Source organism: Lynx canadensis, chromosome C1 (assembly GCF_007474595.2).
Source record: "Lynx canadensis isolate LIC74 chromosome C1, mLynCan4.pri.v2, whole genome shotgun sequence".
In the NCBI taxonomy this organism is placed as follows: Eukaryota; Metazoa; Chordata; class Mammalia; order Carnivora; family Felidae; genus Lynx; species Lynx canadensis.
The window spans coordinates 15,502,546-15,516,713 of NC_044310.1; the positions used below are offsets into that span (position 1 = coordinate 15,502,546).

At 51.9% G+C, this 14,168-nt stretch overlaps 1 protein-coding gene across 1 annotated transcript in view; it reads left to right on the top strand.

Annotated features, from left to right (window-relative positions):
• The first annotated feature begins 6,080 nt into the window (after positions 1-6,080).
• ALPL (alkaline phosphatase, biomineralization associated) overlaps positions 6,081-14,168 on the top strand; it is a 58,272-nt gene continuing 50,184 nt past the window's right edge. The window contains exon 1 of the mRNA XM_030327231.2: positions 6,081-6,196. The gene's annotated coding sequence lies outside the window, so the exon portion shown is untranslated. The remainder of the gene's footprint in view (positions 6,197-14,168) is intronic.

A 14,168-nucleotide genomic window follows, 5' to 3' on the forward strand; every position in this document is an offset into this window, starting at 1 on the left:
AAAACTGAACACCCCTCAGGTCCCTCACAAGCATATCCTGTTAGGCACTCTTTGTCTGACAAAGATGCCCAACTCCTACTCTTTTGCTTTTGCTGGGAGTCAAGAGGCCAGTTAGTGGTACGTCTCCACCCCTGCCATGGCTTTGACATGTCAAGGTAGAGGTCATCGGTGAAAGCAAGGGCAGGGGGATGCACTGAACCCAAGGCCAGTCGTCGGGAGGTAGATATCCTCAGCCCACGTTCTGGAAACAAAGATGTGGCAGTGACATCTGGCTTGGGTTACTACTATATGTATTTGATTAAAAGCAAATAGATTAGACACCGACTAAGCCTTTATGAATATCGCTAAAGTAAACCTCAACCTACCAATATCGGCCTGCCATCGTCCACACCCTAAAGCATGCTCGGGTCCCTGACTGTGTCTAACAGGAAGTGAGGGGCCAAAGCGGTGCAACCTCCAGTGAGAACATGTCTGAGAACCATCTCAGATGTGTCCGTTGGAAGACAGGGAGGTGATAGATAGGCTGAGGCACAGGCAGGAGGATGGACAAATCTTCAAGGAAGATTTTATCAGAGATGATGAAAACCTGGTGTGTTAGGGCAGGATGGAGAGTGGAAAAGTTCTCTCCCCTGCCATCCTGGGTACAGCCAGCTTTTCTTCTACTTATTAGGGATGGCTTGTCTCCTGCCTCCATTCTGGAAATGCCACGGGACTGCTAAAGCCAGGCCTGCCTGAATCTGCTCTGGCCTCTGGAATCCAGCCCCCAGTAGATGGCCTTAGTCCTTCCTTTTGGCCTACGGGCTTCTCTAAGGCTGAGAATAGGAAGCAACATGCTCCCTTTCAGAGCTGGGAGCTCAGAGCTCAGAGCCTGCTCGCAAGCCCTTTTAGAAATAAAGGACAAAATGGGGACATTGTTCCCTGGACAATGGGGTTTCTCACAAGCGGGCTTCCCCTTTTGTGAGGAGGGCTCCCTTTAAGAGCAGCTGGGACTGGCCAGTTCTTAGGGTACTGAGCGCCAGCTGCAAAGCTGACTGATGGGAGGGACCCGGACTGGGGATGGAGTTGTCCGTGTGAAGGGACGCCTTGGGGTAGTACTGCCTGAAAGATTGGACTAAGAGAGATGGGGACTGGAGCAAGCGCTAGGCTTCAGATGGGATTCAGACAGGGGCTGGGGCAGGATTAGGGAGTAAACCTAGGCCTGGGGCCAAAGCCAAGGCTGGTGTGAGGCTTGGAGGGTAGAACTGGTCTGGGAGGGCATGTCACACACAGCGAAAAAGCCCAGGCATGAGACATAGGCAACTCAGGTTCTCCGTTGACTGGTTGTCCTCAGACGGGCTCTCTCTTGCCTTTCATCTTTGTTCCAGTGTTATCTTCTTGGCCTTCAACACCCTATTTAATGCCACAATCTGCCCCCGGGAGGCACTCTTGTTCTTCCTTATAGCTCTTTATCCACATCCTTAACATTTCTTTTTAAAAAATGTTTATTTATTTTGAGGGAGGGGGAGGGGCAGAGAGAGAGGAGAGGGAGACTCCCAAGTAGGCTCTGCACTGCCAGCTTGGAGCCCAACGCAGAGGTTGAACTCACAAACATGAGATCATGACCTGAGCCAAGGTGAAGAGTCGGTCACTTAACCAACTGAGCTACCCGGGCACCCCCCCCCCCCACCACTTAACATCGTCTAATGTACCATATAACTTAGATATTTATAATGTTTATTATCTGTCTTCCCTAACTAGAATGTCAACTCCATAAGGACAGAGATCTTTGTTTTATTCACTTGTGTCCCCAGTCCCTAGAAGAGTGCCTGGCATGGAGCAGTCATCCATCCGTTGGACGAATAAAATTGTTAAGCTTCTCTGAGCTGAGAGCTTCCTCCTTTGAAAAGCGAGGAGGACATTCATGACGCAGCCTCAGTGTTGCGGATTTAGCGGACATAGCGTTTTACACCCGCCCGGCAGGCACTTGCGCAAATGACAGCCTGTGTATGCCTGAGTTTCCTCACCTGTCAAGTGGGAATAAAAGTCCTACTCTGTAGGGTTGTTGTGAGGATCGGATAGGTTAACAGGTGCAAAGCACGTAGACCAGGGCCTGTCACGAAGTCAGTGTTCAGTAATGTTGGGCGTCATGTTGGTTGAACGAAACCGTCTTCTCCTTAGTCTTCCAGAGCCTTTCAGTTCATTGTTCTATGGAGCTGAAGGTGGGGCTGAAAGTGGTACCGGGACACACGTGGCTGAAACTTTGGTTATGCCTGGGCTTGAGATGGAATGATCGTTTGAATACAGGGGTCAGAATAGACAAAGCGTTTCCAGAGCCCAGCGCCCTTAAATGTCAACCTAGAGGGGCTCCGGGATGGCTCAGTCCGTTAAGCGCTGGGCTCTTAGTTTTGGCTCAGGTCATGATCTGGTGGTTCGTGAGATCTAGCCCTGAGATGGGGTCTGCACCGGTGGTACAGAGCCTGCTTGGGGTTCTCTTTCTCCCCCTCTCTCTGCCCCTTCCCTGCTCGTGTGCTCTCTAAACAAACAAACAAACTTTAAAAAAAAAGTTAAAAAAAATATCCACCTAGATTTCAGGCGGTCTTTCCCCAGCCCCAGGTCAGAGCCCACTCCTCACTGCCCCCCCTCCCCCCCACCAACCCCTGGAAACAGACCTCAGAGTTTTGTCTCTTTTCTCTCTGTCCCTTCTCCTTCCTCTCTCTCCATCCAGGGCCTGAGCCACCAGTGCTCTCCATCTCAGCATTTCCCAGTGAAGGAGACTCCCCAAGGGGCAGTGGAAGTCAGAATTAGAACTCTGGACCTCCTGGCCTTCTCATCTCAAACCTGGCTTCTAAGGCCTGGTAAACTTCAGGCCTTGTTAAAAGCAGGGGGCTCATCACATGCTCTTAATAAATATGGAGTAAATAGATGAGTATAAAAAAGTAGAAGAAGCCCCAGCTTTGACCCTGACCTTTATTTTTTAATTAAAAAAAATTTTTTTTAATGTTTATTTATTTTCGAGAGGGGCAGAGAGAGAGAGGAGGATAGACGATCTGAAGTGGTCTCTGTGCTGACAGCAGACAGCCCGATGTAGGGTTCGAACTCACGAACCTTGAGGTCATGACCTAAGCCGAAGTTGGACACTTTAACCGACTGAGCCACCCAGGTACCTCGACCCTGACCTTTAAGTAAATAACATCTTTGGACTCCAGTTTCCTCATCTCTTGTGGGGACTATAAATGCCTGCCCTGTCCACCATATAAAAGTGTTGTGAGACTCATTAAATCATTAGTTCTTTGGGCAAAGGGAACTTGGAGGTCAGGCAGTCCAAGTTGCTTACTTTTCCAATAAGGAAACAGAGCTCCAGAGACAGGGGATGTGTAGACGTAGAGAAACCTAATATAATGAATTGCTTTCTACCAGCCAAGTGGTCCCAGAATCCTGGACTCTCATCTGGATTTAGATATTGTCAGTCCATCCAGGCAGAGGGCATCTGAGCCTAGGCAGGGAAAGTGACTTTCTCAGCTCCCCCAGAAAGCTAGGGCAGAGCTGGAAGGTGGGGATCCTGGTTTCCCATCCAGGCCTCCTTCCTGCTTCACTGACAGTACCGGGAAGGGAGGTACCCAGGGAGCATGGGCAGCAGTGGCTGCTGGGTGCCCCCTGCCCCTACTTCAGTTGAATTTTCCTTGTGGGACAGAGCCCAGGAGCAGGCTAGGAGAGGTAAGGCAGGAAGGAGGTGGGGTTGTCCAGGCAGTGGTTCCTCTCGGTGGACTCCCAAGGTGGGATAGTACCTTGGGGAGAATCACCCAGACACAGGGGCCCCAAGCTGGCCATGTGGTGCACCCAGAAGATCCTATCCCTCATAGCTTTGGGGAGATCAGAAGTCAGGGGTTGGTGCTGGGGACCCATGACAGGTGGAATGGAGTTCCCCCAACTTCCTGCTGGCTCAGCCTCCCAGCATCTGTCTACGCTGTGACAGGCAGACTTACCATGCCTGGGGATTTTCCCCTGGCTCACTGATGATGACACCATCTCAAGCCTCCTCCTATCCCTAAACCCTTGCTTGGAGTTTGTAAGCAATGACAGAGGCCTTCTTAGCTTCTGGTCAGTTCTGGATGTTTTCACCCACGATGTCTTATACAAACGTGTATTTCCTAAACTTCACTCATGTACCACATCCATGATTTTTGCTGTAATAACCTAAGCCATTAAATATATAAATAACGCTCTTGAAAAAGAAAAGGGGTGTGCATGGCACCTGGGTGGCTCAGTCAGCTGAGAATCCGGCTCTTGATTTTGGCTCAAGTCATGATCCCAGGGTTGTGGGATTGAGCCCTGCATCAGGCTCTGAGCTGAGCATGGAGCCTGCTTGGGATTCATTCTCTCTCTCTCTCTCTCTCTCTCTCTCTCTCTCTCGCCACCCCTCTCCTCTGCTAAAGAAACCTTGTATTACTCCTGTAAATGAAGAAACAATATCAATTGCTAAAAATACAGAAAGCAAAAACAAATGCAAAGACATTCTTGGTTTCTGGTGCCAGGTCCCACTTCTGGCTCCAGTCTTACTGGCAAGTCATGTGCTCTTTCTGGGACTCTGTTTTCTCTTCTGTAAAATGGGATTGTTGGGAAATAATATATGCAAGATGCCTGGCCCTGAGCTGCCATGGAGCAGGTCAGAGAGTTCTGGGCTGGTATTGGGTTCTGCTGGTGCTGACACCATCTCCCCTCTGCTCTAGACTTGACCCCCTTCTCACCTTTAGGACAAGGTGGCTGCAGGAAGATTGGGGCTTAGATATTGAGGATGGCAGAGATCTGGGGGACCCAACGTCCGTGCCTTCAAATCTCCGACTGGCTTTTGTGGGTTAGAGGCACAGATTGCTCCAGGCAGCCCTAAAGGCCACCGAAAATACCCTTTTCTCGGGAGGCAGTCAGGTCTTTGTCACTGAACGCATTCAGACATTGCTGGGAGACTTGGCAGAACATTGTCAGGAGAATTCAAACTCAGTCTGGTTCTCAGGGAAAGGAGGCAGATCCCCCCTGCTCATGGGGCTGGTCACTGGGGAGTAGGGACGAGGCCTATAGTGCTAGGATCTACTCCTGTCCACCCCCCTCACATTCATCTAGAATTTTAGAGTTTCCTGTGCGCTTTTCAACTATTCCCTCATATGACTCTCCCAGCAAGTGGTGAGGGAAGCCAGGGAATACAGTGGCTATGGAACAGGGGGATCCACAGGGGCCAAATGACTTGTCCAAGGTCACCAGGGTGGAGTCTTGAACCCGGGATGTCTGACTCCTTTTCTTGGGAAGTGTGGTTCACTCCTCTGTCACCCAGGAGGCTAGTGGCTGGGAATCTGTCTGGGACAAGTCAGCATGGACCCTGGCTGGCCCTTTCCCTCTCAGGAGAAAAGAGGGAACAGCCCCTGTTTAGTGGAGGCTCCCTTCTGGAAGCCACCCCTCCTAGGTCACCCTCTGCTTCCTGTGGCCCTAGCCGAGGAGAGAACCCAAGGGCAGGGAAGAGAGCTAGCCGGGAAGAGTGTTAGCCGTCTGGTCTGAATTGGAAAGGAGAGAGGGCGGCAGGGAGAGTCGGACAGACAGGTGGACAGAGACAGAGGACACGTGCATAAAGACGAATAGAGATATGGAGAGACCCGAAGAAAGGTAGACAGACACAGACAGACACACAGAGAAGGGCAGAAAGACAGAGGGCAGGAGAAAGACCCACAAGAGACACAGAACGAAGTTAGAACCAAAGATAAAGACAACTGGGCTACGCGAGCGCAGAGACCTGAATCCGCCAGACCTCGCAGACAGGGAGGCAGAGAAGGCCCCGGCGGGAGGAGGACAGGGACCGAGAGAGCGGGGAGGGGAGGGGGCGGTGGGACAAGCCAGCAGCTGGGGCCCCCCCGCCGTCCCTCCCCCACGGGCCGAGGAGCCCGACGGAGCTGGGGCGCCCCGTCTCCCGGCAGGGGGCGCCCTGGCCGCGCTGCCAGGTCAGCCAACACAACTCCGGCGGGGGGCGGGGCGGGGAGGACCCGGCCCGGGCCGGGGGCGGGCGCGGGGGAGGGCTGCCCTGGCCTCCCTCCCGGCCCCGCGGCCGCCTTTATAAGCCCGCGGGGGAGGTGGCCCCGGCAGCGTTGCGCTCCCGCCACTCCGGGCCCTCGGTCCCAGCGCACCGGCCCCACGTCACTTGTGCCAGGACAGACCTTCGCCCACGAACTGTGCTCAGGTAAGGACCCGATGCCATCCCCCGGCTCTCCGGGATCCCTGGGGACGTGGTCGACACGGGCCCCTCCCACATCCTCCCTTCGTCCGGGACCGGCGGCGAGAAGGGATAGAAATGTCAGCGCGGACCTCCGCGCCTGCACACCACCCAGGGCGGCCCGTTCGCGACCCTCAGCCACCTGTCCCGCTCCCGAACTCGTGCACATCCGAGGCTCTCGGCAGCGCGCTGGGTCAGGCTGGAGGTTGGACGTGGCGCCCACGGGGACCGCGAGCTAAGGGGACCGCTCTCGGGACCGCCGCTGCAGTCCTAGGGTCTCCTGCCTCCTAGGTCTCTGCCTGGGACCTACACCTGTCTTCGCGCCTCTCCCCGGTGTCCCGTGACCGAGCTGCCCTGATGATACCCACCTGGTGGGAGAGATCCAGAGACTCAGGCTGCCAACCCCAGCACCCTGCCTGGTGTCTTTCCATGCCTCCCACCTAGGAACCTCTAGATCACGCTCAGACGCTTGGGGAGGAGGCTGGCGTGTCCACGTGGGGTCCAAAGTAGTTTGGGGCAAAGCTGGAATGAGCAGAGGGAGGGAGGCTCTGGGGTCCCAGAGCCGCGTGGTGGCGGGGGAGGGGAGAGGGGACAACTGGCGTGTGAGTGTTTGCTGGGAGTTGGGGTGGCCACAGCAGCGGGGGGGCGGGGGGCAAAGCCCTGGACCCCTGGAAGCAGGGGGAGCCTACCCCTCACCTCTGGCTGCCCGCAGGTAAGTGGGTTGCCCAAGGCTGATTCCCATGCCCAGTTTAGGTTAAATGCATGGTCACAATGGTGGGGGAGGGAGCTGAGAAAAGCCCCATCATTGTCCCTTCTGACCCTTTTCTAACACATAATGGGGTTGGGGGAGGGGGGCCTTTACAAAGACCTCTGGGTGGAGGAGGAAAACGGCTGGAGATCAAAAGAAGCTTCAGATTCTGAGGCCAGAAAGGGCTTTTGAGCCCTGGGGAAAACTTGTACAGGTGGGCAGGTTTCCCAAGGAGGCAAGGGTTGGCTCCTTGACTTAGTGAAGATGCCAGAGACTGCATTGAGGGCCTGATGTGTGCCAGGCCTGCCCCAGCCCTTCACGTGCACCATTTGGTTTACACATGGGGAGACTGAGGCTTACAGAAACTAAGCAAGTGAGGACACCAGGATTTGAACTCAGAGTTCCAAGGCTCCATCCCTTCCCACCCTCCAGACCTGCCTTCTCCAAATGTCCAGCCCTCCCCACCTGTGTTGTCCTCTCTCCACCCACTCTACTGCTCCCTGCCCCTGCCCATCTTGTCCCTCTGTCTCTCTTTTTCTTCCTGAACTTCGTGCCTCTGAAGTCCCTAAGCAGAAGAGGTCCCTGGACACAGCTTCCCAACTTCCCAGCCCCTGGAGTGAGACAGGCTCTGTGTCCGTGTCACCCCCTGTAAAATGGGAGTATGTCTCTCTCCTAAGACTCTTGTGAGGAATAATACTGAACTGAGGCCAGAAAACAATGCTATCTTTATTCAACAAATACTTATTAAGCTTTGTGCCAAGCCCTGTTCTAGGTGCTGGCAATGGAGCAGGAGAGAACAGACAAAAGCCCTCTTCGTGGAGCTGATATTCCGACATTCCCATAGAATCGCAATCAAGTAATTCACAAGAGAGAAGATGAAAATGCAGTAATACAGGGGCTCCTGGGTGACTCAGTTGGTTGAGCATCTGACTGGATTTCGGCTTAGGTCATGATCCCAGGGTTGTGGGTTTGAGCCCTGCCTCAGGTTCTGTGCTGAGTGTATAGTCTGCTTGGGATTCTCTGTCTCTCTGTCTCTGTCTCTGTCTCTCTCTCTCTCTCTCTCCCTGTCTCTCTCCCTCTCTCCCTCTCCCTCCCCCCTCCCCTCCCCCCCCTCTGGCCCTCTCCCCCACTTTCTCTCTCTGTCTCTTTCTCTCAAATAAAAATAAAAATTAAAATGCAATAACATGTATAAAGTTGATTGGCCAAGGAGCTCCTGGGTGCCTCAGTCGGTTGGTTCGGGCCTAATTCTTTGGCTCAGATCATGATCTCACGGTTCGTGAGTTTGAGCCCCATATTGGCTTCTGTACTGACAGTTCAGAGCCTGCTTGGGATTCTCTCTTTCTCCCTTTGCTCCTCCCGTGTGCTCTTTCTCTCCCAAAATAAATAAAATAAACTTTAAAAAAAGTTAAAATTTTTTTAAAAGTTTTTTTTTGAGAGAGGCAGTGCGAGCAGAGGAGGGTCAGAGAGGGAGACACAGGATCTGAAGTAGACTCCAGGCTCTGAGCTGTCAGCACAGGGTCCGATGTGGGGCTCCACCCATGAGCCGTGAGATAATGACCTGAGCCGAAGTTGGATGCCCAACCAACTGAGCCCCCCAGGTGCCCCAAACTTAATTTTTTTTTTTAATTGGGGGCTCCTGGATGGCTCAGTTGGTTAAGCGTCTGACTTCAGCTCAGGTCCCAATCTTGTGGTCTGTGAGTTCGAGCCCTGTCGGGCTCTGTGCTGACAGCTCAGAGCCCGGAGCCTGCTTCAGATTCTGTGTCTCTGTCTCTCTCTGCCCCTCCCCCACTCACACTCTGTCTCTGTCTCTCAAAAATGAATAAATGTTAAACAAATTAAAAAAAATTGATTGGCCAACATTTCATTCTCTCTAACAGAAAAAGCAACCTAGTGGTGTGACCTGAGACAGGTTCTGTCCCCTGCTGTGCTTCAGTGTCCTCCTTGAAGCTGAGGACATCAATAAACAGTACCTACTGTAATTTGAGGCATCTGAGAGGCTCAGTCAGTTAAGGGTCCCACTTGGGCTCAGATCCGGCTCAGATCATGATCTCACGGTTTGTGAATTTGAGCCCCGTATTGGGCTCTTTGCTGTCAGTGCAGAGCTCTCTTTGGATCCTGTCTGCTCCCCTCTCTCTGCTCCTACCTACCCTGCTCGGGCGTGTGAGCTCTCTCTCTTTCTCTCTCAAAAATATTAAAAAGCAACAAACCGGTACCTACTGATGGTGAGGTCTATACATGATTAATGCATGCAAGGTGTTTAGCTAGTGCCTGTACTTAAAGAAAATATTGACTATGATCAGCTCTAATCTCAGCAAAAAATGCAACTCTGACCCTGGGTGTGAGGTTATGTCACTACCCCTGAACCCTGGCCACCCACCTTCGCCTTGGCTCAACCCATTCTCTGATTGGCTGCCCTATAGGATGGCATGATGCCCTCACTACCATCTGAGATACGGCCTTGCTCAGCAGCCTGGAGCTTTGTGCCGGGCACAGGTTTGGAGCTGTCATCATGCATTGCGCCCCGCCCTCTGCCTGTTCTTGTGCCTCGCTGTGTCCCAGCTTGGAACTGGGGTGAAACCAAGCTCAAGTCCTGCCTGTCCCTCGGCTTACTTATCTGACATTCCCTGCAAGCTAGATGCTGTCCTCGATTTACATATGAAGACACTGGTCTTAGAGAGAGGGAGGGATTTGTCCAAGGACACACAGATGTTACCTGGGAAGTGGGGGTGAGGGCTCAGGTGGCTAAAATTCCAAGTCTGGTGATCTCCGTGTCGTACCCATCTCTGGGGATGGGGCCTTCCTAATCCAGGAGTAGGATCCAGCAGCACAGCTCAGAGTTCTCACCTTGAAATAGGTCCGGCTGAAGTTATTAATACAAATCCCAGAGCTCCGAGAGAGCTTTGCGGAGAGAGTGAGCAAGCTGGGCTGAGGACCAGTGCTCAGAAGTCTTCCTTCGTGGCCACAGGAATGCTGACTAAGCTTCCCAGGGCAACGTAGTCACAGGCAGGCTGGAGCTAGGCTAAGAAGCATGGCTTCCTTTTTTTTTTTTTTTTTTTTCCCTTCTAGAGGTATCCTGGCATTTAGAGGGCAGCTGGGGGCAGTAGATGAGAGGTTCATTCCCAGCAGTTCTTTGTGACCCTGAACGAATCACTTTCCCTCTCTGAATCTCAGATGAAGAAATCATCGGCAATGTGGGTTAGTAATATGTACTTTGCAGCTGCTATGAGGGACCAGCAAGATCATAAATGGTTTTCCAACACTGGGCTAAGTGTTGGTGGCTTAGGAGTTCTATTCCCAGGGCATTTTCCTTCATCACTAGCAGATGGTCCATAAGGGCCAGAGGGAAGGCCCTGTTTAGGTTAAGAGGCCTAGAGAGCAGGGAAAATCCTGGCTTTGGGGTTGGCATTTTGGCTTCCAGTCCTAGCTGTGTGACCTGAGGCAAGTCACTTGGCCTCTCTGAGTGTTGGGTTCACAGTCGGCCCTCAACAACTTTTATAGAATGTTCACTGTCCAAAGAACATTTAAGAGTAGTCTCTACGTTTTCCACCTCCCCATCCCACCCCCCAACATTTCATAATTGCTCCCAGAAAAAGTTCCTGCTTAAAGTTTTCCATGCTGAAATTCTCAACCTCACTGTGGCATGAAATCAATTGTTTGCATTTAATTTGACTTCTCAAATTAAGGGGTAAAATTTGAGATGAGGGTAGGGGGTTGGGGGAGGAGAGAGGAACATGAAGTTAAACCAGATGTGTTTTTGTTTAACTGTCGGATGGTGGTTAAACTGCCTGAGTATAACCCTTGTTCTTTCTGAATTCCAGTAACCAGGAGTTAGGTTTCACTAAAAATTGTAGTGTTCCTTCCCAGCTAATGTGGACTTGTCTTCCCCATTATTATTATTATTTTATATTCATCTGAGGCCACAAAGTACTGACCAGTGAGGATACCTCATAGATGCCTGGGATTTCAGAGCTGGAAGGTGTTTAGAAGCTGACGCAGTCAGCTGGCTGCTTTGCAGACCAGAGAGACTGAGGCCCAGAGAAGGGAGTGCATCTGTAGTGTATCTATTTTTTGAAAAGAATTGTTGAGGGAGGATGCAGGGGGTGTGGATTAGTAGAAAAAGATCCTCAACTCAGGAGAGCAGAGTTGATATGCTAACTACCAGTGTGACCTTGGGCAACTCACTTCCCCTCTCTGAGCCTCAGTTTCCTTATCTGTAAGCCAAGACGCCTGACTTCTCCAAGACTTGGAACGGGTCTAATTCAATCAATTGGCCTTCAAATATTTATGGCCCAGGTAATGGCAGGTCTGGCACAGGCTGCCCTCCAAAGGTGGCAGGGGACAGCTGTGGCAGCTTAGTGACTCCTACGGTGATTTAAAAACATTGATTGAGTAGTTGTTGTTGTTCAGCCAAGTGATTTCATTTTACTTCTCTTGAGAGATCAGATGTGGCCACACGGGCCCACATTCCTGCCTGGCCACTGTGGCTGGAGTGGATTAGCCGCTGCTCTGTCCATGTTACCACAGTCCTCACGACTGCCTTCTCCCTCACACCCACCTGCCTCACTGACATGACCTGCCTGCCTTGTGAGTTTGCAGTTTCTGAGCAAGGTGCTGTGCGGCCTTGGAAGGAGGGCTCAGATCTCATCTGAATGACTGCATGAGGCTTGGGCCAGCCCTCAGGAGGCTGGCAGTAGGAACGTGGGACATGTGGACATCCTTCTGTGGCTACACGTAGGGGTTTTCTTCCAGCTCTAGTGGTCCCTGGGGAGAATCTAAGGGCTCTAGAGGTCTAGGGGTGCCACCATCGCCTGTCAGGATGCAGATAGCTGGGCCTGGGGCCTATCTCCTTGGGGACAGGCAGCCCTGGGTGCTCCAGGGTACAGATTAATGCAGCTCCCTCAGGAAGGGACTCCCTGGACAAGTACCAGCTCACCTAATGCTCCCAACAGCCCTGTGCTCTGGTGTCACTCCACAGACAAGAAACGCCATCTTGCGCTCTGAACCCATGACTCTGTTGTGTCCCCTTTCCTCGGTGCCAAGACCCGGCCATGATGGGCAGGCACCATGGTGGCAGCACAGATCTCCAAGTCCACGTGACTGAACTGGAGGGCAGTGTGGGAGGCCGAGAAGCCTCGTGGTTAAATACAGGGGCTCTGGAGGCAGCTGCCTAGACGTGAGATTCTAGGTGTCCACAAGTGCTCTGGGGATACAAGACGAACAAGCGGGAGCCCTCGTTCCTGGGAGTAACCACGGGCCCCCTGGTCCTTGCCCTTTTGGAGGAGCTCAGAAATGTGCCCTGTGTGGGTTTGCATTTTGTGAGTGCCCGCTGGGTGCCTGTACCTTCAACATTATCTCTGATCCTCACCTCCCTAACTCCTGCTGCTTTGCTGTAAAGACTGAGGCTCAGAGGGTAGATATGTGGGAGTCAAACCCTTTCCCCCAGTACCTCTGACCCAGGGAAGGGAGGAGAGGAGGGGGGCTGGGAAGCTATTTCTAGGAGTAAGACCTCCACCCACCCTGTAGTGAGGCCCTGCCCCCAGGCATGTTTCATAGAAGTATCTTCATCCTCCCAGACCTCATCTTGACTCAGGGGGATGAACTTCGCCAGGTCAGGTGCACAAGCCTCTGGGCAAAGATCAGCAAACATTTAATGTTCTTCAAAAAAGTGTTTAGGTGGCTTTTATTTGAAAAGCCATAAGTCTAATCTTTATTTTTTATTTTTATTTTTAAAGTTAATTAAAAAAAAATTTTTTTAATGTTTATTTATTTTTGACAGAGAGACAGAGCATGAGCGGGGGAGGGGCAGAGAGAGAGGGAGACACAGAATCGGAAGCAGGCTGCAGGCTCTGAGCCATCAGCCCAGAGCCCGACGCGGGGCTCGAACTCACGGACCGCGAGATCGTGACCTGAGCCGAAGTCAGACGCTCAACCGACCGAGCCACCCAGGCACCCCTAAAGTTTATTTATTTTTGAGAGAGAGACAGAGCGCTAGTGGAGGAAGGGCAGAGAGAGAGAAGGAGAGACACAGAATCTGAAGCAGGCTGCAGGCTCCAAGCTGTCAACACAACCCGACTCAGGGCTCGAACTCACGAGCCATGAGATGATGACCTGAGTCGAAGTCAAGACACCCAACCGACTGAGCCACCCAGGCGCCCCCATAAATCCAGTCTTTAAAAAGGATCTACCATGTGACTTTTTGTTAAGTCAGCCTCTTGCCTTCTTTGGTCCACCTTTTCACTTTGTCTCTGAAACAGCAGGGTGGGTACCCTTTCAGATCCCAGGCCAAGTTTCCTGGGATTTCTGTCCTGTAATCCCCCAGGCCTCTTGTTGGCTGTCACCAAACTGTGTCAGGCTTGGCCTTTCTGAGTATCATTTGTTAATTTCTCCCTCCACCTGTCCCCACATTGACTTAATGGTCTCTTAACATACAGGAGTTAATAACTTACCCATCTGCCACCCTCCTGGGCAGAAAGTGCCTCAGTGGATTGAGTCTCCCTCTTCTCACCCATTCCTATTTAGCAGTGCAGTAACTGCTCTCTTTTCTCTGCCTCCTTAAAAGTGAGGTCCCCACTTACTTGCTAACATTGCCAGGCCAGAGGTGGCCCAGTGGCCGCACCTGGAACTGCTCATTTGGTGTGGCAACAGCCCTGTATGGCCAATGCTACATTACAAACGAGGAAACTGAGGCATGAAGTCAAGCATCTGGAAAGTGGGAAGCACACCCATTTGTCCCCTCCTGTTGCGAATCCGCCACTCGAGCCTGCTTCCTCCTCTGTGGCCCGGATGACAAAATCCATTTTCCTAGAAGGATCTGGTTCCTTATTTATTTTGAAATCATCAAACAGTAATTCATATTTCAGTTCAGTTAGGCAGATATCAAAGATGAACAGGCTTGCTCTCCAAACCCTTGCCCGCATCACCTGAATATTTTTGGTGTGAAAATGCTGGGTTTTTTTTTTTTCCCCCTTTGACCTAATCCTTAAAATTAACATTTAAGCGTTTACTCTGTGTCAGGACTGGAGCTAATCACTTTGAATGATATTGTATTTTTGTCCTCCTCCATTTTACAGAGGAGGAAACGGAAGCTCAGAGAAGCTAACTAACTTTTTCAAGGACACATAGCTGGAAGGCGGAATCACCAAATCCGGGTCTCAGGCTGTCCTGCCTAATCAGATAACCATCTGAATTCAA